This window comes from Triticum urartu, chromosome 3 (assembly GCF_003073215.2).
Source record: "Triticum urartu cultivar G1812 chromosome 3, Tu2.1, whole genome shotgun sequence".
In the NCBI taxonomy this organism is placed as follows: domain Eukaryota; kingdom Viridiplantae; phylum Streptophyta; class Magnoliopsida; order Poales; family Poaceae; genus Triticum; species Triticum urartu.
In genome coordinates, this window is record NC_053024.1 from 115,999,791 (window position 1) to 116,026,437 (window position 26,647).

The window sequence follows — 26,647 nt, forward strand, 5'->3', positions numbered from 1 at the left end:
TGCTAGTAGACGTGGGTTGGGTGAGTGTATCCATGACAGATGTGAGATTGTTAACTAATGGTTTATTTAAGGTGGCAACTTAAAGACACATCTGGGTGGATTGAGGTACCTGGGTATTCCAGGATTGCCTGTTTTTTTTGGACCGCCACCCAGGCTCAAAGGGATCATGAGATTGTTCATGCTAGAAACTTCCATGTGTAGCCACAAGCTATTATGGGCTCTAGCATAGTTGACTAAGTCGTGCGAACTCTTACAGTGGTAGACTAGCAGATGTAGGGGATGTAGGTGATACGGTCTACCCATCGTAAGGTGCTAGCGCTTCTGAAAGACTATGTCTCGGTCATCCGTTTCTCAAACACCGTGTAGTGCGAGAAATCCAACGAAGGAGATCGAGACTTGTGGGGAAAAGTGCGCAAACCTCTGCAGAGTGTATAAACTAATCATGGTTAGCCGTGTCCCCGGTTATGGACATCTTGAGTATCTAGTACCTGGATTATCATGTGAATCTCAACATGTTACTATAAAATTAATTTTGATGGGTTTGTTTAATGATGATGCTTAATTGGGATTGAGAATGCTGTCAACCATTCTCAATGTTTAACAACCACCTTGATAGTTAAATAAATGTATTCCTTTGCAGTAGGGAAAAATTGGCTTTACGCAAAACTGTAACCATAGAGCCTTCCACCAGCCAAATATGCATGTAGAATAGCTGTTTCATTCCATTATTCTCTATGTGTTACCTTGCCAGCATATTCCATGTGCTGACCCGTTTCGGGCTGCAACGTTAATGTTGCAGACTTTTCAGACGACGATTAAGGAGTTTTAGGTCGTGGTTCTATACTCAGTGATGCCGTTGGAGTTGATGGACTCACTTATTTTCCAAGCCTTCCGCTGTTATCGTTATTAGATGGCCTTAAGCCATATTTATTGTAATAAGTTCTCTTTTGAGACACTCAATGTAATAAGTGTGTGATTGCTACTCTGTTATAAATCCTTCAAGTACTGTGTGGTGTCAGCATTACTGATCCAAGGATGACACCGGAGCATAGAGATTGGACCATTTGAGGTCTGGTCGCTACAAGATGGTATCAGAGCACACGCTGACTGTAGGACATGACCACTAAGCTAAAGACCTAGATCAGTACTCACTCTCTTCTCTTTCTGACTCCTCATCTTTTCTATTCTTTTAGGATGGCGGATGCAAGGAACAAGTTCACTCAACCGGATGAAGATACACCTTTTGGACGTCATTTGAAGGAAGTCACTAGATACCTGAACATAGGAGTACCAAGCTTCACCGGCACCTACAACGCCACTTTACCTGAAGAAGAGCGCTGGATGATTCAAGTTCAAGTTCCAGGAAGGACGTTCATGCCAGTCACTGAGCCCATAGAGTTTTCTTTTGATGCACCAACTTGGAGTCTAGGAAAGAGCATGGCAGCTCACATTGCCATGAGACGCATTGGAGAAGTCTACCGCAATGATCTCAAGGATACTATCTACCAGATTTGTGGGCGCCGAGATGAGCACTGGGAGATGATCAGCACCAGAAAGGATAGATCAGTTGCAACTTTTATCCAGGAGTTAAACCAGCACATTCGACGTCAGGAGAACCAGATGTGCGCCGACATGATAGACCTGAAGAAGGCAAAGACAAGGATCAAGGAACTGGAGGAAGAACTCAAGGCTACACGTGAAGATTATGAAGAAGAAATTGAAGTATTAGTGGAGAAGAATGATGATCTGATCAAGAAGATCGGAATATTTATGGGAGGCCCTACACTGGTAGAAGAAGACGAAGAACCCAAGGAGATTCACCCGGAAGACTACATCATCATCGACGACACCGACTCGGATCCGGATGATAGCGATGATGACTACGTTGATGAAGCTGGAGCAGATATCATGGAGTCTGCAACCGAAGAATATTTCGAGTAGAACACCTCATCAGTAGTAGTAGTCCACCATGTAAATATTATAGTCCGAGCACTTTTGCGATAGTTAGATTGATTGTATGCCCTTGTTCGATTGAATGAATGAAGTGAATTGTTTGCTTTTGCCTCATGTGCATATTGGTAGTGTTTTCTCTTTAGACCCCCTCTATTCTTAAATCTCATCTTTTCTAAACCCTCAGATGCCTCCGAGACGTGACCCCGGATATACCTTCCCACCGAAGCTCACCCAGTTGATCCAGCAGCAGAACACATTGATGCAGTTACTAGTCCAGAATCAGAACCAAGGGAACAACAACAACAATCCACCACCACAACCACCACCTGTTGATCACTTAGCCCATTTTCTTAGGCTGAATCCGCCGGTGTTTTCCAGTAGCACCGAGCCGATAGTAGCAGATGATTGGCTCCACAAGACAGCTAGAGAGTTGACCACCGCAGGATGCACAGATGCGGAAAAGGTGAAGTTTGTCGCACATCAGCTTGAAGGACCCGCAGCATCATGGTGGGAGAATTTCACATCCACTTTCCCTGTCGACACTGTCACGTGGGACTAGTTTCAGCAGGCTTTTCGATCTGCCCATGTTTCAGCAGGAGCTATGGCCATGAAGAAGCGAGAGTTTTGCAACTTGCGCCAAGGAGGACGGACAGTTGGCCAGTATGTGGAGGACTTTAGCAAATTAGCACGTTATGCCCCAGATGACGTTGCTACGGATGCAGCAAAGCAGGAGAAGTTTCTGGAAGGACTGAATGATGAGTTGAGCGTGCAGTTGATGGTAGCAACCTTCAACAACTACCAGGAGTTGATAGATCATGCTCTCATGATTGAAGGGAAGCAACAGCAAATTGAGAATCGCAAGAGGAAGTATGGACAAGGAAAGTACAATTCTGGAGCTCAACAGAAGCCACGTTTTACCCCTAGACCGGGAGGACATTTCCAACATACCCATGGAGGAGGTAGCTCGCACCATCACAATGGCCCCAAGACTGGTAATGGGAATGGAGGAAGCAACAGCCAGAACCGCACCAACCCATCGACCCCAGCCAAGAAAGACCTGAGCCAAGTCACTTGCTTTAAGTGCCAGAAGACCAGACATTATGCCAACGAATGTCCTGAATCACAGAATGGAAATGGCAATGGAAGCTCTGGGAAGAAGCTGAACCATTTCAACAGGGGACAGGTGAACCACGTTAATGTGGAGAAGGTTGAAGAGCAGCCGGATGCAGTAATCGGTAAGTTTTTGGTTAAGTCATTTACTGCACTTGTTCTTTTCGATACTGGTGCATCGCATTCATACATATCAAGGGGATTTGTGGATAAGTATAAACTACCAACCCAAGCCCTTAGGTCACCCATGTTAGTAACCTCGCCTAGAGCAGAATATATGGCTAGTCTATGGTGTGCTCGGTTACCATTAAGGATTGGTAACTACATATTTCCAGGATTGGATGTGATATTAGGCATGGATTGGTTGTCAAAGTATGAAGGGAATATTGAATGTGCCAGTAAGTCAATTTTTCTTACCACCCCAGAAGGGAGAAGGATCAAGTATGTATCTCGGCATGTGCCGAAGAGGACTCAAGTAAATTGTTTAACAGGAGTTGTGCAGGAGGAAGTACCAGTAGTGAAGGATTTCCCCGATGTATTTCCAGAAGAGTTGCCAGGCATGCCACCGGATAGAGATATTGAGTTTTTGATTGAGCTTTTGCCAGGCACAGGGCCAATATCAAAGAAACCATATAGGATGCCTGCAAAGGATTTGGTGGAAATCAAGAAGCAGATTAAGGAGTTACTGGATAAAGGATATATTCGCCCAAGTTCATCGCCTTGGGGATCGCCAGTACTTCTAGTAGAAAAGAAGGATGGATCATTAAGGATGGTTGTTGATTATCGAGGATTGAATGAAGTAACCATCAAGAACAAGTACCCACTACCGATGATCAATGATCTGTTTGATAGATTGCATGGAGCTAAGGTATTTTCCAAGATCGATCTGCGATCAGGATACCACCAGTTGAAGATTCGAGAACAGGATATACCTAAGACGGCTTTTACCACCAAGTATGGGCTGTACGAGTATACCGTTATGTCATTTGGTCTGACTAACGCACCTGCATATTTTATGAACATGATGAACAAAGTGTTTATGGAGTTCTTGGATAAGTTCGTCATAGTGTTCATTGATGATATCCTGGTTTACTCGAAGAATGAAGAGGAGCATAAGGAGCATTTGCGTTTGGTTCTTGGAAAGCTCAGAGAACATCAGTTATATGCCAAGTTTAGCAAATGTGAGTTTTGGTTGAAAGAAATTGGATTTCTCGGACACGTTATATCCGGAGAAGGTATAGAAGTAGATCCCACTAAAGTTGATACCGTGTCCAAGTGGGAAGCGCCAACCACAGTTGGAGTGATCCGGAGTTTTCTTGGACCCGCAGGATACTACCGGAGGTTTATTGAGAATTTCTCAAAGATTGCGAAGCCTATGACGGAGTTGTTGAAGAAGGATACCAAGTTCATATGGACTGAGGAATGTGAGGCTAGTTTTCAGGAGTTGAAGAAACGTTTGGTTACCTCACCAGTGTTGATTTTACCGGATCAGACCAAGGATTATGAGGTGTATTGTGACGCTTCACGTCGAGGACTTGGAGCAGTGCTTATGCAGGAAGGAAGAGTTGTTTCATATGCCTCACGATAGCTTAAGCCTCATGAGTTGAATTATGCTACGCATGATTTGGAGTTAGCAGCCGTAGTGCATGCATTGAAGACTTGGAGACATTTTCTGATTGGAAACCATTGTGAGGTGTACACGGATCACAAGAGCTTGAAGTATATTTTCACATAGAAGGAGTTGAATCTCAGACAAAGGAGATGGTTGGAGCTCATCAAGGATTATGATATGAAATTGCATTATCACCCTGGAAAGGCTAACGTAGTAGCTGACGCGTTGAGCCGTAAGAGCCACGTCAACACCCTAATGACGGGAGATTTACCAAGGGAGTTAGCCGAAAATCTTCGAGAGCTATGTTTGGAAATAGTCCCGAGAGGCTATGTAGCAGCATTGGAGATTCAGTCTACTTTGATGGATAAGATCAGAGAAGCTCAAAGGACTGACAAGGACATTGCTTCTATTAAGGAGAAAATGAGCAAAGGAAAAGCTAAGGGATTTCGTGAGGATGAGCACGACACCCTATGGTTTGAAGACCGTGTTTATGTGCCAAATGATCCAGAGATCAGGAAGTTAATTTTACAAGAGGCCCATGATTCACCGTATTCTATTCACCCAGGAAATACCAAGATGTATTTGGATTTGAAGGATATTTTCTGGTGGACCGGAATGAAGAAGGATATTGCGGAGTATGTAGCAGTTTGTGATGTATTTCAAAGAGTGAAGGCAGAGTATCAGAAGCCAGTAGGATTGCTACAACCATTGCCGATACCCGAATGGAAGTGGGATACACTAGGCATGGATTTTATTATAGGATTGCCCAGAACACGTTCAGGCTATGACTCGATATGGGTTGTAGTCGATCGTTTGACAAATGTAGCTCATTTCATTCCAGTGAAGACTACCTATACCAGTGCAAAGTTGGCAAAGATATACATGACCAGAATCGTATGTCTGCATGGAGTTCCAAGGAGCATTGTATTAGATAGAGGAACCCAGTTTACCTCAAAGTTCTGGAATCAGTTGCATGAGACTTTGGGAACTAGACTGGAGTTTAGCACAACTTTTCATCCGCAGACAGATGGACAGACTGAGAGAGTCAATCAGATTTTGGAGGATATGCTAAGAGCTTGTGCGCTAGATTACGGATCTAGTTGGGACGAGAATTTGCCGTATGCAGAGTTCTCTTACAACAACAGCTATCGATCCAGTTTGAAGATGGCCCCTTTCGAAGCCTTGTATGGAAGGAGGTGCAGGACCCCATTGTCCTAGGATGAAGTTGGAGATCGCCAGTTGTTTGGACCGGATCTGATAAAGGAATCTGAACAGAAAGTGAAATTAATTCGCGACATGCTAAAGGTAGCTCAATCCAGGCAGAAGAGTTATGCAGATTCTAAACGCAAGGATACAGTTTACGAAGTCGGAGACTGAGTTTATCTTCGAGTATCACCACTTCGAGGAGTTAAGCACTTTGGAGTTAAGGGAAAAATTAGCGCCACGTTTTGCAGGCCCATACAAAGTTTTGGAGCGTATGGGAGAAGTTGCCTATAAGTTGGAATTGCCCGAAGGATTGTCAGGAGTTCATGACGTGTTCCATGTATCCCAGTTGAAGAAGTGCCACGCAGAGATGGCTGACATACCGCTGAGAGATACGGTACCACTGGAAGCGATTCAGTTGGATAGTGATTTGACCTATGAGGAGAAACCAGTTAAGATTCTAGAGTATGCCAGTCAGGTCACCCGCAACAAGGTTATCAAGTTTTGCAAGGTTCAGTGGAGCCACCACACGGAGGATGAAGCCACCTGGGAACGACAGGAATATTTGCTGAAGGACCACCCTCACCTATTTTCTAGCCAACTCGAATCTCGAGGGCGAGATTCATCTTAAGGGGGGTAGGTTTGTAACATCCCAAATTTTCAATTTAGAATGTTATACACTAGATCATCATTGCATATCATATTTATTGCATTTTGGTTGATCCTAGAAATTTCACGCAACTCAAGGACCCTCGGAGAGAGTTGGGGATTTCGTTATTTTCACATTTGAGTTGTCTCAAATTTTGAAAATAGGATCTTATGATTTTATTTATTTTATCTTCAATCATTTCTATTATAAAAAAATATGAGAAAGGGAATAAAATGACTTTCCCAAAATAAAGAAATATTGAGGATTTAATTTGGTTTTATTTGCTATTTTATTTGAATTTAGGAAAAAATGCGCGTTTTTCAAAATTTCATTTAGGCCCCAAATAAATGTTCATCCTCTGCGGCTTGATTTTAGAAGCCGGGGAAAATTTATTTCGGGATTTTTGGAGTCCGTTTAGTTTTCCTTTTGTTTTTTTCTGGGCGTAACTTTTTTTTAAAACGCAACCGACCTACGGGCCGTATCCGACCCGGACACTAGGCCCGTCTGGCTTTATAAGCCGGGGAGGCCCAACCGGACCCCCCAAACCCTAGCCGCCCTAGCCCCGCGCTGCCCCCCCCCCCCCCCCCCCCCCCCCCCCCGCCCCCCCCCCCCCCCCCCGCCGCGCCGCCCCGCGCCGCGCCCCGCGCCGCCGTTCGCCGGACCGCCGGAGGTATTTTTTTCTTTTCGCCCCGGTTTTTCGAAGAAAAACCGTTCGGTTTTTCCGACGGTTTTGTTCGTTTTTTAAATTTCAGTTTTTTAAATAGATCGGTTTTTCCGGTTTATTCAAATAGTGAGTGTTCGCCTGTTCGTTCGTTTTAACGAATGTTCGTTGTTTTTATTTTTCTCGGATTAAATCCGCGATTTTTCTGATCGCGATCTCTGATCCGATTTTCGTTTTAGTCTAACTTTTTGCTCGTTTATCGGAATCAGGCGATTCAAGCGCCTTGAGTTTTGTCTCGAAACTGTCTTTCCGTTTAACCAACTTAAACAAGGCAAGGTTTCGCGGATCATCAGCAAGGTAAGTAACACTTTGATCATACCTGCTACTACCCAGTTTTATTGCATTAGATCAATCCTCACACATAGCATGATTAGGATCTAATTAAAATTGTGGGTTTGGGAAGTAGTTGAGGTAGTAGCTATTACCTGTTTATTATCAAACCTTTGGGGAGTTACTTCTACGTTTGCTTATTATGCCATGCTATGCTAGTAGACGTGGGTTGGGTGAGTGTATCCATGACAAATGTGAGATTTTTAATTAATGGTTTATTTAAGGTGGCAACTTAAACACAGGATTGCCTATTTTTTTTGGACCGCCACCCAGGCTCAAAGGGATCATGAGATAGTTCATGCTAGAAACTTCCGTGTGCAGCCACAAGCTATTATGGGCTCTAGCATAGTTGACTAAGTCGTGCGAACTCTTACAGTGGTAGACTAGCAGATGTAGGGGATGTAGGTGGTACGGTCTACCCATTGTAAGGTGCTAGCGCTTCTGAAAGACTATGTCTCGGTCATCCATTTCTCAAACACCGTGTAGTGCGAGAAATCCAACGGAGGAGATCGAGACTTGTGGGGAAAAGTGCGCAAACCTCTGCAGAGTGTATAAACTAATCATGGTTAGCCGTGTCCCCGGTTATGGACATCTTGAGTATCTAGTACCTGGATTATCATGTGAATCTCAACATGTTACTATAAAATTAATTTTGATGGGTTTGTTTAATGATGATGCTTAATTGGGATTGAGAATGCTGTCAACCATTCTCAATGTTTAACAACCACCTTGATAGTTAAATAAATGTATTCCTTTGCAGTAGGGAGAAATTGGCTTTACGCAAAACTATAACCATAAAGCCTTCCACCAGCCAAATATGCATGTAGAATAGCTGTTTCATTCCATTATTCTCTATGTGTTACCTTGCCAGCATATTCCATGTGCTGACCTATTTCGGGCTGCAATGTTAATGTTGCAGACTTTTCATACGATGATTAAGGAGTTTTAGGTCGTGGTTCTATACTCAGTGATGCCGTTGGAGTTGATGAACTCACTTATCTTCCAAGCCTTCCGCTGTTATCGTTATTAGATGGCCTTAAGCCATATTTATTGTAATAAGTTCTCTTTTGAGACACTCGATGTAATAAGTGTGTGATTGCTACTCTATTATAAATCCTTCAAGTAATGTGTGGTGTCAGCATTACTGATCCAGGGATGACACCAGAGCACAGAGATTGGACCGTTGGAGGTCTGGTCGCTACAGTTATTCTCAAGAGGAGTGGACTCCGCTCCTCACTCACGAGATAAATGGCTGGTCACCCGGATGCCCAGTCCCATGCTTTATGCAAACTAAATCAAAATAATTGCAAACAAAACTCCCCCTGGGACTCTTGTTAGTTGGAGGCACTCGTTGTTTCGAGCAAGCCATGGATTGATGCTTGTTGGTGGAAGGGGGAGTATAAACTTTACCATTCTGTTTGGGAACTGCCTATAATGTGTGCAGCATGGAAGATATCGCCATCTCTTGGTTGTTATGTTGACAATGATAGTATACCGCTCAAAATATTATTCACCTATGTTTCCAAACCGAGCTCTGGCACCTCTACAAATCCCTGCTTACCTCCGCGAAGGGCCTATCTATTTACTTTTAGGGACAATTCCATTTCTGCCCCTAACTGGAACCCACTACTCGAATTTGCCCCTAATTTCAATGTGTGCTCAAATTTGCCCCTCTGCCGTTAGTTGCCCTTATAGAAATGCCCTTCTGCGTCGTTACCGTCCGGTCAAACAGCTTTGACCATCTTGAAAAAATAGTAAAAAAAATCAAAAAAATATGAAATTTTGTGGGATTGAAGCTAGTCATGTGCGCAAGGCGCGTGCAAATTTTCGTGCTATTTAGACATACCAGGAGCACGTGGCAAAGGAAAACAATAAATCTGTACATCTTTGAATAGTAAATTCAAAAAAATAGCAAGAAAATTCAAAAACATATGAATTTTTTTGGCATCCAAGATACTCGGGTGCACAAGGTGTGTGCAAAATTTTGTTATCAAATGACATGCGAGGAGCTCTTGCAAAAAAAAACCAAAATAGTGTATTTTTTACAAGTTTTTTTCTAAGACAAATTTTGTTTTTTTCCACGAGCTCCTACAATGTCCAAACACAACAAAATTTTGCACATACCTTCCGCACCTAAGCATCTTGGATGCTAAAAGAATTCATATTTTTTGAATTTTTTGCTATTTTTTGAATTTACGGTTCACACGCGTATATATTTACTGTTTTTCCTTCGCCACGAGCTCCTAGAATGCCCAAACAACATGAAAATTTGCACGCACCTTGCGAACCTGAGTACCTTCGATCCCACAAAATTTCAGATTTTTTTGACTTTTTTGCTATTTTTTCGAGATGGTCAAAGCTGTTTGACCAGACGGTAACGATGCAGAAGGACATTTCTATAAGGGCAACTAACGGTAGAGGGGCAAATTTGAGCACACATAGAAATTAGGGGCAAATTTGAGTAGTGGGTTCTAGTTAGGGATAGAAATGGAATTGTCCCTTACTTTTATGCTGAGTCATCATCCTCTTATTAAAAAGCACCAGTTGGAGAGCACTGCTGTCATTTACATTCATTACTGTTATTTACATTGAGTATGACTTGACTGGATCTCTTTTACCATGAATTACAATGTCTAGTCAGTCCTTGGTCTTTAAAGGTGCTCTGCATTTATGTTTTGCGGTCTCAGAAAGGACTAGCGAGATACCATCTTGTTATATCCTATTATGATTGTTTTGAGGAAGTGTTGTCATCCGAGATTTATTATTATGGCTCGCTAGTTGATTATGCTATTGATATGAGTAAACTTGAGACCTATGCGTTATTGTGAATGTGGTTAGTTATAATGTTTGCTGAAAACTTGAATGCTGGCTTTACATATTTACAACAAGAAGAGCAAACAGAGTTCGTAAAAGTTTTTCTTTATCACTTTCAGTTTGTCAACTGAATTGCTTGAGGACAAGCAAAGGTTTAAGCTTGGGGGAGTTGATACGTCTCCAACGTATCTACTTTTCCAAACACTTTTGCCCTTGTTTTGGACTCTAACTTGCATGATTTGAATGGAACTAACCCAGACTGACGCTATTTTCAGCAGAATTTCCATGGTGTTATTTATGTGCAGAAACAAACGTTCTCGGAATGACCTGAAACTTCACGGAGCCACTTTTCAGAAAATAAGAAAAATACCTGCAAAAGATGAAGGCCAGGGGGCCGACCACCTTGCCACGAGGGTGGGGGGCGCGCCCCCTACCTCGTGGGCCCTCTATTGCGTCTCCGACTCCAACTCCACCTCCATATATTGAGTTTCGATGAGAAAAAAATCAGAGAGAAGAAATCATCGCGTTTTACGATACAGAGCCACCGCCAAGCCCTAAAACCTATCGGGAGGGCTGATCTGGAGTCCGTTCGGGGCTTCGGTGAGGGGAATCTGTCGCCATCATCATCATCAACCATCCTCCATCACCAATTTCATGATGCTCACCGCCGTGTGTGAGTAATTCCATCGTAGGCTTGCTGGACGGTGATGGGTTGGATGAGATCTATCATCTAATCAAGTTAGTTTTGTTAGGGTTTGATCCCTACTGTCCACTATGTTCTGAGATTGATGTTGCTATGACTTTGCTATGCTTAATGCTTGTCACTAGGGCCCGAGTGCCATGTTTTCAGATCTGAACCTATTATGTTTTCATCAATATATGAGTGTTCTTGATCCTATCTTGCAAGTCTATAGTCACCTATTATGTGTTATGATCTGTTAACCCCGAAGTGACAATAATCGGGATACTTACCGGTGATGACCGTAGTTTGAGGAGTCCATGTATTCACTATGTGTTAATGCTTTGTTCCGGTACTCTATTAGAAGGAGGCCTTAATATCCCTTAGTTTCTGTAAGGACCCCGCTGCCACGGGAGGGTAGGACAAAAGATGTCATGCAAGTTCTTTTCCATAAGCACGTATAACTATATTCGGAATACATGCCTACATTACATCAATGAACTGGAGCTAGTTCTGTGTCACCCTAGGTTATGACTATTACATGATGAACCGCATCCGGCATAATTCTGCATCACCGATCCATTGCCTACGAGCTTTCCATATATTGTTCTTCGCTTATTTACTTTCCCGTTGCTATTGCTATCATCACTACAAAATACCAAAAAGAATGCTTCTACTACTGTTATCCTTTGTTACCGTTACCACTACTATCATATTACTTTGCTACTAAACACTTTGCTGCAGATATTAAGTTTCTAGGTGTGGTTGAATTGACAACTCAGCTGCTAATACTTGAGAGTATTCTTTGGCTCCCCTTGTGTCGAATCAATAAATTTGGGTTGAATACTTTACCCTCGAAAGCTATTGCATTCCCCTATACTTGTGGGTTATCGGTCCCAAACCAAAATTCAAACTCAGCCCCACCGAAATCTTCTATCCGGCGCCACCGAGTTCACTTGACATAGCCACTGCCACAAACCCTAGTCACTTCGGTCTCACTGATAGGGATCTCGGTCTCACCGAGATGGGATTGCAACCTTTCTGTTTCCCTTCGCAATGTTTCAGTCCAACCGAGATGAGCGATCGGTCCCACCGAGATTGCAATGCAAACTCTCTGTTTCCCCTTCGTAATGTTTCGGTCTAACCGAGATGAGGGAATCGGTCCCACCGAGTTTGCCTGACCAACTCTCTGTTTGTATATTACCAAAATTGGTCCCGCCGAGTTTGTGTAATCGGTCTCACCGAGATTACGTTATGCCCTAACCCTAATGGAATCGGTCCCACTGATTTGACATGTCGGTCCCACCGAAAATCCTAACATTCACATTTTGAACTAAACCGGTCTGACCGAGTTCTATAATTCGGTCCCACCGAGTTTGGTGATTTGTGTGTAACGGTTAGATTTTGTGTGGAGGCTATATATACCCCTCCACCCACTCTTCATTCGTGGAGAGAGCCATCAGAACATGCCTACACTTCCAACATACATTTTCTGAGAGAGAACCACCTACACTTGTGTTGAGGTCAAGATATTCCATTCCAATCACATAAATCTTGATCTCTAGCCTTCCCCAAGTTGCTTTCCACTCAAATCACCTTTCTACCAAATCCAATCCTATGAGAGAGAGTTGAGTGTTGGGGAGACTATCATTTGAAGCACAAGAGCAAGGAGTTCATCATCAACACACCATCTATTACCTTTTGGAGAGTGGTGTCTCCTAGATTGGTGAGGTGTCACTTGGGAGCCTCCGTCAAGATTGTGGAGTTGAACCAAGGAGTTTGTACGGGCAAGGAGATCGCCTACTTCGTGAAGATCTACCCTAGTGAGGCAAGTCCTTCATGGGCGATGGCCATGGTGGGATAGACAAGGTTGCTTCTTCGTGGACCCTTCGTGGGTGGAGCTCTCCGTGTACTCGTGCAACCGTTACCCTTCGTGGGTTGAAGTCTTCATCAGCGTGGATGTACGATAGCACCACCTATCGGAACCACGTATAAAAAAAAATCTCCGTGTCTACATTGCGTTTTCTCCCTCCAAACTCCTCCCTTTACCTCCATATGCAATTGTTTTACATTCTGCTGCTATACTCTTAGAATTGCATGTGTAGGTTGATTACTTGAATTGTGCTAAGTTGACAAAATATGCCAAGACTTAAAATTGGGAAAAGGCTAGATTTTTATTTGGTCAAGTAGTCTAATCACCCCCCTCTAGACATACTTTCGATCCTACACCAGGGACGCTATTTTATTTTTGGCTCGGAGGGCTTTGTCCGGGTCACTGGTTATTGTAATCACGCCATTGGGCCCTGGCATCTTGAGTTTCATGTACCCGTAATGGGGTATAGCATGAAACTTTGAAAATGTGTCACGCCCTAATAGGGCGTGGTATCTGTTGTCTGCTAGAACTACGTCGATATTTCCCCAAAGAGAAAGGGATGATGCAGCACAACAATGGCATGTATTTCCCTTAGTGATGAGACCAAGGTTATTGAACCAGTAGGAGAACCAAGAAACACTATGTAAACAACACCTGCACACAAATAACAAATACTCACAACCCGACGTGTTAAAGGGGTTGTCAATGCCTTTCGGGTAACGGCGCCAGAAAGTGGCAAACGGACGTGAAAAAATATGATAAATGGGATAAATAGATCTCAGATAAAATAAATTGCAGCAAGGTATTTTGTATTTTTGGTTTAATAGATCTAAAAATAAAAGCAAAGGAAAATAGATCGCAAAGGCAAATATGATAAAGAAGAGACCCGGGGGCCGTAGATTTCACTAGTGGCTTCTCTCGAGAAAAATAGCAAACGGTGGGTAAATGAATTACTGTTGGGCAATTGATAGAACTTCAAATAATCATGATGATATCCAGGCAATGATCATTATATGGGCATCACGTCCAAGATTAGTAGACCGACTCCTGCCTGCATCTACTACTATTACTCCACACATCGACCGCTATACAAGATGCATCTAGTGTATTAAGTTCATGGGAAAAAGGAGTAATGCAATAAGAACGGTGACATGATGTAGACAAGATCTATTTAGGAAAACACTTATACTCAGACGTCTGACCCCTTTCAATTGTCAGACGGGTGCTCTTCCGTCGATTTCTTTTCGATCGCATGGCTCGAAAGCTCCAACAACATTCTGTTGAAACAACCTGTAATGCCCATGATCCTCCTCTAATCACATACCTTCACCCACCCAGTTTCCTCCCAAATCACTCCAGGCCATTGTTCGCCACCGCGCTCGCCGTCGCCACTCTGCAGCGTGCCACCCATTGTTCTCCCTTGTCTGGCGCTAGCTCCACCATACTGTCCTGCAGTCTCCGCGGCCACATGCTCTGTGCCCCTTTTATGAACCACATCCCTGGTTTGTGAAGGCAAACACCAGGAGACGGCCACGGAGGAGAACCAGGCGCTCATGTGCCGCCGTAGACTTATCGTGAGTGGTTGTGATATGCTAGTTGTTGCCTTTGTTTGTAGTTGAGAGGAAGCCGCCATTAACGTTGTTTATTTCGTGTATCATTTCGTCGACCTGACTGAAAATCTCATGTGCATCTGTGTGTTGATGCATCCAGTGAATGTACCGCATCCATGTGTGGTTGCTTGGATCTCTAGATCTGTTGCAACGTGCATGTCCTTAGGTATCTTGAGTTGGTCTTGGATGTGAATGGATTTATTTGCCTTGTTCTTGTTAATCATGCTTACTTGATTTCTGCTCCCTCATACATGCTTCTAATGTAGAGGTTTAATGTAGCAAACAACAATGTTTGACATACCCTGAACTTGTGCACCCAAATCTTGTTCGGCAAGTACGCAAATTTCTAAAATTAAATTTCTATGCTTCTAGTATATGATAGCATCAAATCGTTGCTTTGTGTCAGGCATGCTTCCTACTTTGATTTCTCGCATACGTTTCTATCATAATTATTCTTGCTACGACCATTGCGAAAATTTGATATGGCTCATACCACCATTCGGTCCGATTATGTTACATCTTTGTGTAGTGGGGTCACCAACTCATCAGCGAATATATGAGAATTTGGCATGAACAAGACACAAATATGCTTCCTATTAAGATGAATTGTGTTGGAATATCACTCTTGTCATGCTTCTACTAATGGCCTTCCAAAAATAATACTACATATGCTTCTTCCGTTTAGAAAGTTTGCCTCCACAGTTCAACCAATTTTTGGTGAATTTTCATTGATCATATGTTATCAATTGTTCTGACAATTCCCATCTTATTATCTTTGCTAATGTCTAAAATTTATAGATGTCAATGCACCAGTGATAATGGAAGCAATGCATCCATGTTTCAGTTGGTGTTATCTCGGTGGCGTGCTTCCATGGTCGTGCTAGTTTGTCATGTATGTCCTCACCGAGGTGTGCTCCGATGGTTATGCTCTTCCTTGTGCGATCATTGTCAAGGTGGATCACCATGTATGAAGATAGTGAAAAAACCCTTGGACCATCTGGACGTGGAAGGATGCGCGACCTCCGGCGGTGTATTGTGTCCGTGGGGTTAAAAGCAACTTCTCTTGAAGCAAATTTGAAAATATTATGTAGCAAATTGTATTTTCTTCGGAAGTAAGTTCTATTTTTTTACATTGTATGATGGAAATAATTTAATTTTGTTGGAGTCACAATTGTTGATATACATTCGAAAAACTCTCTGGTCGCATGAAACATATTTTTTCTGCTCAGACAATACACTGGACACAACTTCTAACTACAAGACTAAAATAGTCTTAAACAATTGTAACAAGGAAGCAATCTCCAGTTTCCATGCAAACTCTAATCGTATGGAAACAATTTGATTGAGACAACACAGAAGCAATTTGATCGAAATAAATAAAAAGAAACAGTCCAAAACAATAAAGATTAACTTCGGAAGCAAATCAAACTGAATCTTCGGAAGCAAGGACCGTACGTGTAACGACCGGACCTCAAACAGTCTGATCTCTGTGTATAAGTGTCATCCCTAGATCGGTAATGCTGACACACACAGTACTTGAAGGATTTATAATAGAGTGGCAATCACACACTTATTACATCGAATGTCTCAAAAGAGAACTTATTACAATAAATATGGCTTAAGGCCATCTAATACGATAATAGCGGAAGGCTTGGAAGATAAAGTGAGTCCATCAACTCCAATGGCATCACTGAGTGAAAGACCATGACCTAAGGCTCCTTACTCGTCGTCTGAAAAGTCTGCAACATGATACGTTGCAGCCCGAAAACGGGTCAGCACATAGAATATGCTGGCAAGGTAACACAAGAGAATAACGAACAAAATAAAGCTATCACTATATGCATATATGGCTGGTGGAGGCTGTATGGTTGATATGTTTTGCGTAAAGCCAATTTTTCCCTACTGCAAAGGAATATATTTTATTTAACTACAAAATTTGTCGAAAACATTGAGAATGGTAAACCCCATCAAAATCCCAATTAAAAGTAGTCATTAACCCAAACAAAATTATATAGTTAAGAGTGATGAGATACTCAAGATGTCCATAACCGGGGACACGGCTAACCATGATTAGTTTGTACACTCTGCAGAGGTTTGTGCACTTTTCCCCACAAGACTCGATCTCCTCTGTTGGATTTCTCGCACTACATAATGTTTGAGAAACGGATGACCGAGACACAGTCTTTCAGAAGCGTTAGCACCTTACGATGGGTAGACCGGTACACCTACATCCCCTACATCTCCTAGTCTACCACTATAAGAGTTCACACAACTTAATCAACTATGCTAGAGCCCATAATAGCATGTGGATGCACATGGAAGTTTCCAGTATGAATAATCTTATGATCCCTTTGAGCCTGGGTGGTAGTCCATAGGAGAATCACACGGTACCCCGGGATTTCCAAAAAATACAGGTAATCACTGGGTTCCCCAGGTGCCTCAATCCACCCAGATGTGTATTAAAGTTGCCACCTTAAATTGAACCATTAATTAACAATACTCACATCTGTCATGAAAACTCTCAAACCCAATCCACGTCTACGAGCATAGCATAGCAGTATAAGCATAACGTAGAAGTAACTCCCATGGTTTGATAATAAATAGGGTAATAGATTCCTACCTCATCAACTACTTTCCAACCCACAGTTTAATTCAGATCCTAACCATGCAATGTTTGAGGGTTGATCTAATGCAATAAAAACTGGGTAGTAAGAGGTATGATCAAAGTGTTACTTACCTTGCTCATGATCCGTGAAACCTAGTGACTCGTAATAGCACACTTCACACTCCAGGTGTTCTATCACAAACAAACAAGCATATAATAAGCAATCAAGCAAGGGCGCGGGTAAAACTCGAATAAGAGATCTAACCAGAAATTTCAACTTAAGAACTCCGGTTTGCAAAAAGAATCAAATCAAACGAAACAACAAAACTCAAACGCCGAAAGAAACATGCTTCGTTTACTAATCTGGACTAAAGTCAAATTTTATAGTAGCAAAAACTTGTTTAAGTTGATTAAATGGAAAGAGGGTTTCGAGACAAAACTCTAGGCGTTTGAATCGCCTGATTCCGTTAAACGAGCGAAAAGTTATACTAAAACAAAAATCAGATCAGAAATCGCAATCGAAAATAATTGCGGAAAATCTAAGAAAAAGAAAAATTGACGAACAGGCTAACGAACGAATGTTCGCTGTCTGCAGCGAAACGGTGAAAACCATTCGCTAAAACGAACGTAAAAATGGACGTTCGCTAAATAACTAAACTAAAAAAAATAAACCGAACCGGATCTAAATAAAAAAACGGATCTAGGGTTTTCGAAAAAAAACCAAAACGGTTTTCTCCCGAAAACTAAGGCAACTACCTCGAGGTCTGACGGGGGTCCGGCGAGGGTCTGGCGCTCCGGTGTGGGGCGCGGCACGGCAGCGGGTGGTAGGCGACGGATCGGGGCTAGGGTTAGGGCGCAGTGGTGGCTTGGGTTGGTGGGGGCTCGAGGCCGCAACTTATAAGGGCCGACCCGAGGAGTCCTGGCCGCTTACGACGCGGAGTCGGTTCGCCTCTTTTTTTTTTCAAATAATTCCGATGCTCAGAAATTAAAAGAAAAGAAATACTAAACGGACTCCAAAATCCCGAAATAAATTTCCCCGTCCTCTAAAAATTAGCCGGACAAGGTGAACATTTATTTGGGCCTAAAATGCAATTTTCAAAAATGCATTTTTCCTAATTCAAATAAAATAGCAATAAAACTCTGAATAAAAATCTTATTTGATTTTAATATTAAATCTTTGATATTTCTCTATTTTGAGGAAGTCATTTTATCCTGTCTCTTTTATTTTTATAAAAGAAATAATCAAAGAGTAAATAATTAAAATCAAACGATCCTCTTTTCAGAATTCAAGAAAAACTCGAATATGAAAATAACGAAATCCCCAACTCTCTCCGTGGGTCCTTGAGTTGCTTAGAATTTCTAGGATCAACCAAAATGTAATAAAATATGATATGCAATGATGATCTAATGTATAACATTCCAAATTGAAAATTTGGGATGTTACAGTACGTCAAGATTGAAAACAACGTAGGAAGCAAAATCCTTACGATTGAAGCCTTCCTAATAACCAAATAATTTTTAGGAAGCAACGATCCCTGTTTGGAAGCAATTTTTAGGACGCAAGGGTCCTCATGATTGGAAACAAACAAAATAACTTTAAATAACCATGCCTTGATTTCAGGAAGAAATTGTTAGTAAAGAAATCATTGCAATTACTGCCAAATCCGCATGCAAACTGATTCACACGGGGTAGTTTGATGGTGGATCGGACGATGTGCATGCTTCCTATACATCGGCCATGGACTAGTCTGATACCTAGCAAAAATCTGTAGTCTGATGCCTAGTAGTTCCCATCTATTTATGTAGAAATAGACCCCATCTTGTTATCCTTAATGACAATGATACATACGTGTTGGTTCCCCTTCTGTCACTAGGATCAAGCACCGTAAGATCGAACCCATCACAAAGCACCTCTTCCCATTACAAGATAAATAAATCAAGTCGGCCAAAGAAAACCCAAATATTGGAGAACAAATACGAGGCTATAAGAAATCATGCCTAAAAGAGATCAAAGAAGATTCAAATAACTTTCATGCATAAAAAGAGATATATCTGATCATAAACTCAAAGTTCATTGGATCTCAACAAACACACAACAAAAGAATTACATCATATGGATCTCCAAGAGACCATTGCATTGAGAATCAAACGAGAGAGCGGAAGTCATCTAACTACTAACTACGGACCCGAAGGTCTACAAAAGACTACTCACGCATCATCGGAGAGGCACCAATGGACATGATGAACCCCTCTGTGACGGTGTCTAGATTGGATCTGGTGTTTCTAGACTCTGTGGCAGCTGGAATTGATTTTCGTCGACTCCCCTAGGGTTTCTGGAATATTGGGGTATTTATAGAGTAAAGAGGTGGTCCAGGGGAGCACCCGAGGTGGGCACAACCCACCAGGGCGCGCCTGGGCCTCTAGGCGTGCCCTGGGGGGTTGTGCTCCCCTCGGAGCACCCCCAGGCACTTTCCAACCCATTGGATGTCCTCTGGTCCAAAAAAATCCACAAAAAGTTATGCTGCGTTTGGACTCCATTTGGTATTGATTTCCTGCGATGTAAAAAACATGCAGAAAACAGCAACTGGCACTTGGCACTATGTCAATAGGTTAGTACCAAAAAATGATATAAAATGACTATAAAATGATTATAAAACATCCAAGAATGATAATATAACAGTATGGAACAATAAAAAATTATAGATACGTTGCAGACGTATCAGTATCCACTATGAAAGGGTACAATGTGGAAGAGTAGTTCTTGAAGGAAATATGCCCTAGAGGCAATAATAAAGTTGTTATTTATATTTCATTATATCATAATAAATGTTTATTATTCATGCTAGAATTTATTAACCGGAAACTTAGTACATGTGTGAATACATAGACAAACAGAGTGTCCCTAGTATGCCTCTACTAGACTAGCTCATTAATCAAAGATGGTTAAGTTTCCTGACCATAGACATGTGTTGTCATTTGATGAACGGGGTTACATCATTAGAGAATGATGTGATGGAAAAGGTCCGTCTGTTATCTTAGCATAACGATCGTTTAGTTTTATTGCTATTGCTTTCTTCATGACTTATACATGTTCCTCTGACTATGAGATTATGCAACTCCCGAATACCGGAGGAACACCTTGTGTTGGGGATATAACTATCAGTTATGACCCGCCCAGGAGGGGCCAGGTCAGCCCCAATGGCGGGTTACGAAGGAAGCCCAGTAAACATTCAAGACGATAGTTTATCAAATCTTATAGAAGGCCCAAGGGCCTAGAGGCGGCTTAAGGCCCAATATTGTAAACCGCCGTATGTAAGGAAAGACTTGTAAAGAAAGGCATGTAAAATAAGTCACCGAGCCGGACACGATTTATGAGCCGGCCAGGACTCTGTAGGCCACCGGGCGTGAACCCGTGTATATAAGGGGATGACCCGGTGGCGGCTTAGGGCAAGAAACAAAAGATCGATAACCAAGCCGGCGGATAAGCGTCTTGGTGACCGAAACCCCAGCAATACCAACACAACTAGACGTAGGCTTTTACCTTCATCGTAAGGGGCCGAACTAGTATAAAACCTCTCGTGTCCTTTGTCCCGATTAACCCCTTTAAGCTTCGTAGTTGCGATGGCCCTACGACTAAGTCCTTCCATTAGGACATCTGCCGTGACAATTCCATGACACGTTGTGTGCTATCAAATGTCACAACGTAACTAGGTGATTATAAATATGATCTACAAGTGTCTCCAATGGTGTTTGTTGAGTTGGCATAGAACGAGATTAGGATTTGCCACTCCGTGTATCGGAGAGGTATCTCTGGGCCCTCTCGGTAATGCACATCACTATGAGCCTTGCAAGCAATGTGTCTAATGAGTTATACACGGGATGATACATTACGGAACGAGTAAAGAGCCTTGCTGATAACGAGATTGAACTAGGTATGATGACACCGATGATCGAATCTCGGGCAAGTAACATACCGATGACAAAGGGAACACGTATCTTGTTATGCGGTTTGACCGATAAAGATCTTCGTAGAATATGTAGGAGCCAATATGAGCATCCAGGTTCCCCTATTGGTTATTGACCGAATATGTGTCTCGGTCATGTCTACATAGTTCTCGAACCCGTAGGGTCTGCATGCTTAACGTTCGATGACGATTTGTATTATGAGTTATGTGTTTTGATGAACCGAAGTTTTTAAGAGTCCCGGATGAGATCACGGACATGACGAGGAGTCTTGAAATGGCCGAGACATAAATTTTGATATATTGGAAGGTTTTGTTTGGACACCGGAATGGTTTCGGAAATGTTCGGACATTTTCTGGAGTACCAGGGGTTACCGGAACCCCCGGGGGGTTAATGGGCATTAATGGGCCCTAGTGGAAGAGAGGAGGCGGTGGCCAGGTGGAGGCGCGCGCCCCCAAGCCCAATCCGAAATGGACTAGGGTTGCGGGGGGCCCCTTTCCTTCTTCTCCTCCTTCTATTCCCCCCTTTCCCCTTCTTCGGAAAGGAAAGGAGGGGGCGAATCCTCCTTGGACCGGGAGTCCAAGTAGGATCCCCCTTGGCGCGCCCCCTCTAAGGCCGGCCTCCTCTCCTCCCCCCTTTATATATGTGGGAGGGGGGCACCCCAAAGGCATACCAAGTCTTCTCTTAGCCGTTTGCGGTGCCCCCCTCCATAGTTACACACCTCGGTCATATCGTCGTATGATACGTCCATTTTGCATCATGCTTTTATATCGATATTTATTGCATTATGGGCTGTTATTACACATTATGTCACAAGACTTATGCCTATTCACTCTTATTTTACAAGGTTTACATGAAGCAGGAGAATGCGGGCAGCTGGAATTCTGGGCCGGAAAAGGAGCAAATATTAGAGACATATTCTGCACAACTCCAAAAGTCCTGAAACTTCACGGGAGCAAGTTTCAGAATAAAAAAATATTGGGCGAAAGAAGTACCGGAGAGGGGCCACCCACCATCCACGAGGGTGGGGGCGCGCCCCCTGGCAGGCCTCTGATGCCCATCTTTGGCTATATGGAGTCTTTGATGGAGGAAAAAATTATAATCAAGCTCACGGGACGAAACTCCGCCGCCACAAGGCGGAACCTTGGCGGAACCAATCTAGGGTTCCGGTGGAGATGTTCTGTAGGGGAAACTTCCCTCCGGGAGGGGGAAATCATCACCATCGTCATCATCGCCGATCCTCTCATCGGGAGGGGGTCAATCTCCATCAACATCTTCACCAGCACCATCTCATCTCAAACCCTAGTTCATTTCTTGTATCCAATCTTTGTCCCAAAACCTCAGATTGGTACCTGTGGGTTGCTAGTAGTGTTGATTACTCTTTGTAGTTGATGCTAGTTAGTTTATTCGGTGGAAGATCATAAGTCTAGATCCTTTATGCATATTAATACTCCTCTGATTATGAACATGAATATGATTTGTGAGTAGTTACGTTTGTTCCTGAGGACATGGGAGAAGTCTTGCTATAAGTAGTCATGTGAATTTGGTATTCGTTCAATATTTTGATGAGATGTATGTTGTCTTTTCTCTAATGGTGTCATGTGAACATCAACTACATGACACTTAACCATTGTTTGGGCCTAGAGGAAGGCATTGGAAAGTAAAAGTAGATGATGGGTTGCTAGAGTGACAGAAGCTTAAACCCTAGTTTATGCGTTGCTTCGTAAGGGGCTGATTTGGATCCATATGTTTCATGCTATGGTTAGATTTACCTTAATAATTCTGTTGTAGTTGCGGATGCTTGCAATAGGGGTTAATCATAAGTGGGATGCTTGTCCAAGGAAGGGAAGTACCCAAGCACCGGTCCACCCACATATCAAATTATCAAAGTACCAAACGCAAATCATATGAGCGTGATGAAAACTAGCTTGACGATAATTCCCATGTGTCCTCGGGAGAGTTTTCCTTCATATAAGAGTTTGTTCAAGCTTGTCCTTTGCTACAAAAAGGATTTGGCCATCCTTCTGCACCTTATTTACTTTTATTACTTGTTATGCATTACAAATTACCTTATCACAACACTATCTGTTAGCGATAATTTCAGTGCTTGCAGAGAATACCTTACTGAAAACTGCTTATCATTTCCTTCTGCTCCTCGTTGGGTTCGACACTCTTACTTATCGTAAGGAATACGATAGATCCCCTATACTTGTGGGTCATCAAGACTCTTTTCTGGTACCGTTGCCGGGGAGTGATAGAGAAATTGCTAGCTAATCCTTTCACAGGTGATGGAACATTGCATCCCGATTTGCACCTAATCTATGTGGATGAAGTCTGTGGATTATTTAAGCTTGCAGGTATTCCCGAGGATGTTATCAAGAAGAAGGTGTTCCCTTTATCTTTGAAGGGAAAGGCATTGATATGGTTTAGGCTATGTGATGATATGGGATCATGGAACTACAACCGAGTGAAATTGGAATTTCATCAGAAGTTTTATCCTATGCATCTTATTCATCATGATCATAATTATATATATAATTTTTGGCCTCGCGAAGGAGAAAGCATCGCTCAAGCTTGGGGGTGGCTTAAGTCAATGTTATATTCATGCCCCAATCATGAGCTCTCAAGAGAAATTATTATTCAAAAAAATTATGCTCAGATTTCTCTGGATAATCGCTCCATGCTCGATACTTCTTATACTGGCTCTTTTATGATGAAGACTATTGAATTAAAATGGGATTTATTGGAGAGAATTAAAAGCAACTCTGAAGATTGGGATCTCGACGAAGGTAAGGAGTCAGGTATAACGCCTAAATTTGATTGTGTTAAATCTTTTATGCATACTGATGCTTTCCATGAATTTAGCACTAAATATGGACTTGACTCTGAGATAGTAGTTTATTTCTATGAATCCTTTGCTACTCATGTTGATCTCCCTAAGGAGAAGTGGTTTAAATATAATCCTCCCATTGAATTAAAAGTAGTTGCACCTATTAAAGTTGAAGAAAAGACTATCACATATAATGATCCTGTTGTTCCTACTGCTTATATTGAGAAACCACCTTTCCCTGTTAGAATAAAGGATCATGCTAAAGCTTCAACTGTGGTTCGTAAGAGTAATACTAGAACACCTACTCCCTCTGAGAAAATTAAAGTTGAACCTAGTATTGCTATGGTTAAAGATCTCTTGGCTAATAATATTGATGGGCATGTTATTTACTTCTGTGATGAAGCTGCTAGAATTGCTAGACCCGATACTAAAAATAAACATAGACCTGTTGTAGGCATGCCTGTTATTTCTGTTAAAATAGGAGATCATTGCTATCATGGCTTATGTGATATGGGTGCTAGTGCAAGTGCAATACCTCATTCCTTATATAAAGAAATTATGCATGATATTGCACCTACTGAGATAGAGGAAATTGATGTCACAATTAAGCTTGCCAATAGAGACACTATTTCACCAGTTGGGATTGTTAGAGATGTTGAAGTCTTGTGTGGGAAAGTTAAGTATCCTGCTGATTTTCTTATTCTTGGTTCCCCACAAGATAACTTTTGTGCCATTATATTTGGTATATCCTTCTTTGAATACTGTTAATGCTAAGATAGACTGCAATAAGGATATTGTTTCTGTTGGTTTAGGGGATATGTCTCATGACTTTAACTTTGCTAAATTTCGTAGACAACGCCATGATAAAGAATTACCTAGTAAAGATGAAATTATTGGTCTTACTTCTATTGCCGTGCCTCCTAATGATCCTTTAGAACAATATTTGCTCAACCATGAAAATGATATGTTTATGAATGAAAGAAGGGAAATAGATGAAGTATTCTTTAAACAGGGACCTATTTTGAAAAACAACTTGCCTGTTGAAATCCTAGGGGATCCTCCTCCACCCAAGGGTGATCCCGTGTTTGAGCTTAAACCTTTACCTGATACTCTTAAATATGCTTATCTTGATGAGAAAGAGATGTATCATGTTATTATTAGTGCTAACTTTCAGAGCATGAAGAAAAGAAACTATTGAAAACTCTGAAGAAGCATCGTGCTGCTATTAGATATACTCTTGATGATCTTAAGGGCATTAGTCCCACTCTATGCCAGCATAAAATAAAATTGGAGAAAGACGCGGAACCGATTGTTGATCACCAACGACGGTTAAATCCTAAGATGAAAGAAGTGGTAAGAAAAGAAATACTAAAGCTTCTGGAGGCAGGTATAATTTATCTTGTTGCTAATAGTCAGTGGGTAAGTCCTGCCCATTGTGTCCCTAAGAAGGGAGGTATTATTGTTGTTCCTAATGATAAAGATGAATTGATCCCACAAAGAATTTTTACAGGTTATAGAATGGTAATTGATTTCCGCAAATTAAATAAAGTTACTAAAAAGGATCATTACCCTTTACCTTTTATTGATCAAATGCTAGAAAGATTATCCAAACATACACAATTTTTCTTTCTAGATGGCTATTCTGGTTTCTCTCAAATTCCTGTGTCAAAAGAGGATCAAGAAAAGACAACTTTTACTTGCCCTTTTGGTACCTTTTCTTATAAACATATGCCTTTTGGTTTATGTAATGCACCTGCTACCTTTCAAAGATGTATGACTACTATATTCTCTGACTTCTGTGAAAAGATTCTTGAGGTTTTCATGGATGATTTCTCCGTATATGGAACTTCTTTTGATGATTGCTTAAGCAACCTTGATCGAGTTTTGCAGAGATGTGAAGAAACTAATCTTGTCTTGAATAGGGAGAAGTGTCACTTTATGGTTAATGAAGGTATTGTCTTGGGGCATAAAATTTCTGAAAGAGGTATTGAAGTGGATAAGGCCAAGGTTGATGCTATTGAAAAGATATTGTGTCCTAATGACATTAAAGGTATAAGAAGTTTTCTTGGTCATGTCGATTTTTATAGGAGGTTCATTAAGGACTTCTCTAAAATTTGTAGGCCTATGACTAATCTCTTACAAAAAGATATTCCTTTTGTCTTTGATGATGAATGTGTAGAAGCATTTGAAATACTTAAGAAAGCTTTGATTTCTGCACGTATTGTTCAGCCTCCTGATTGGAATTTACCATTTGAAATTATGTGTGATGCTAGTGATTATGCTGTAGGGGCTGTTGTAGGACAAATGGTTGATAAGAAATTAAATGTTATCCAATATGCTAGTAAAACCCTAGACATTGCTCAGAGAAATTATGCTACTACTGAAAAAGAGTTTTTAGCAGTTGTATTTGCTTGTGATAAGTTCAGACCTTATATTGTTGATTCTCAAGTAACTGTTCACACTGATCATGCTGCTATTAAATATCTTATGGAAAAGAAATATGCTAAACCTAGACTTATTAGATGGGTTCTCTTGCTACAAGAATTTGATTTGCATATTATTGATAGAAAGGGAGCCGAGAACCCAGTTGCAGACAACTTGTCTAGGTTAGAGAATGTTCTTGATGACCCACTACCTATTGACGATAGCTTTCCTGATGAACAATTAACTGTCATAAATGCTTCTCATACTGCTC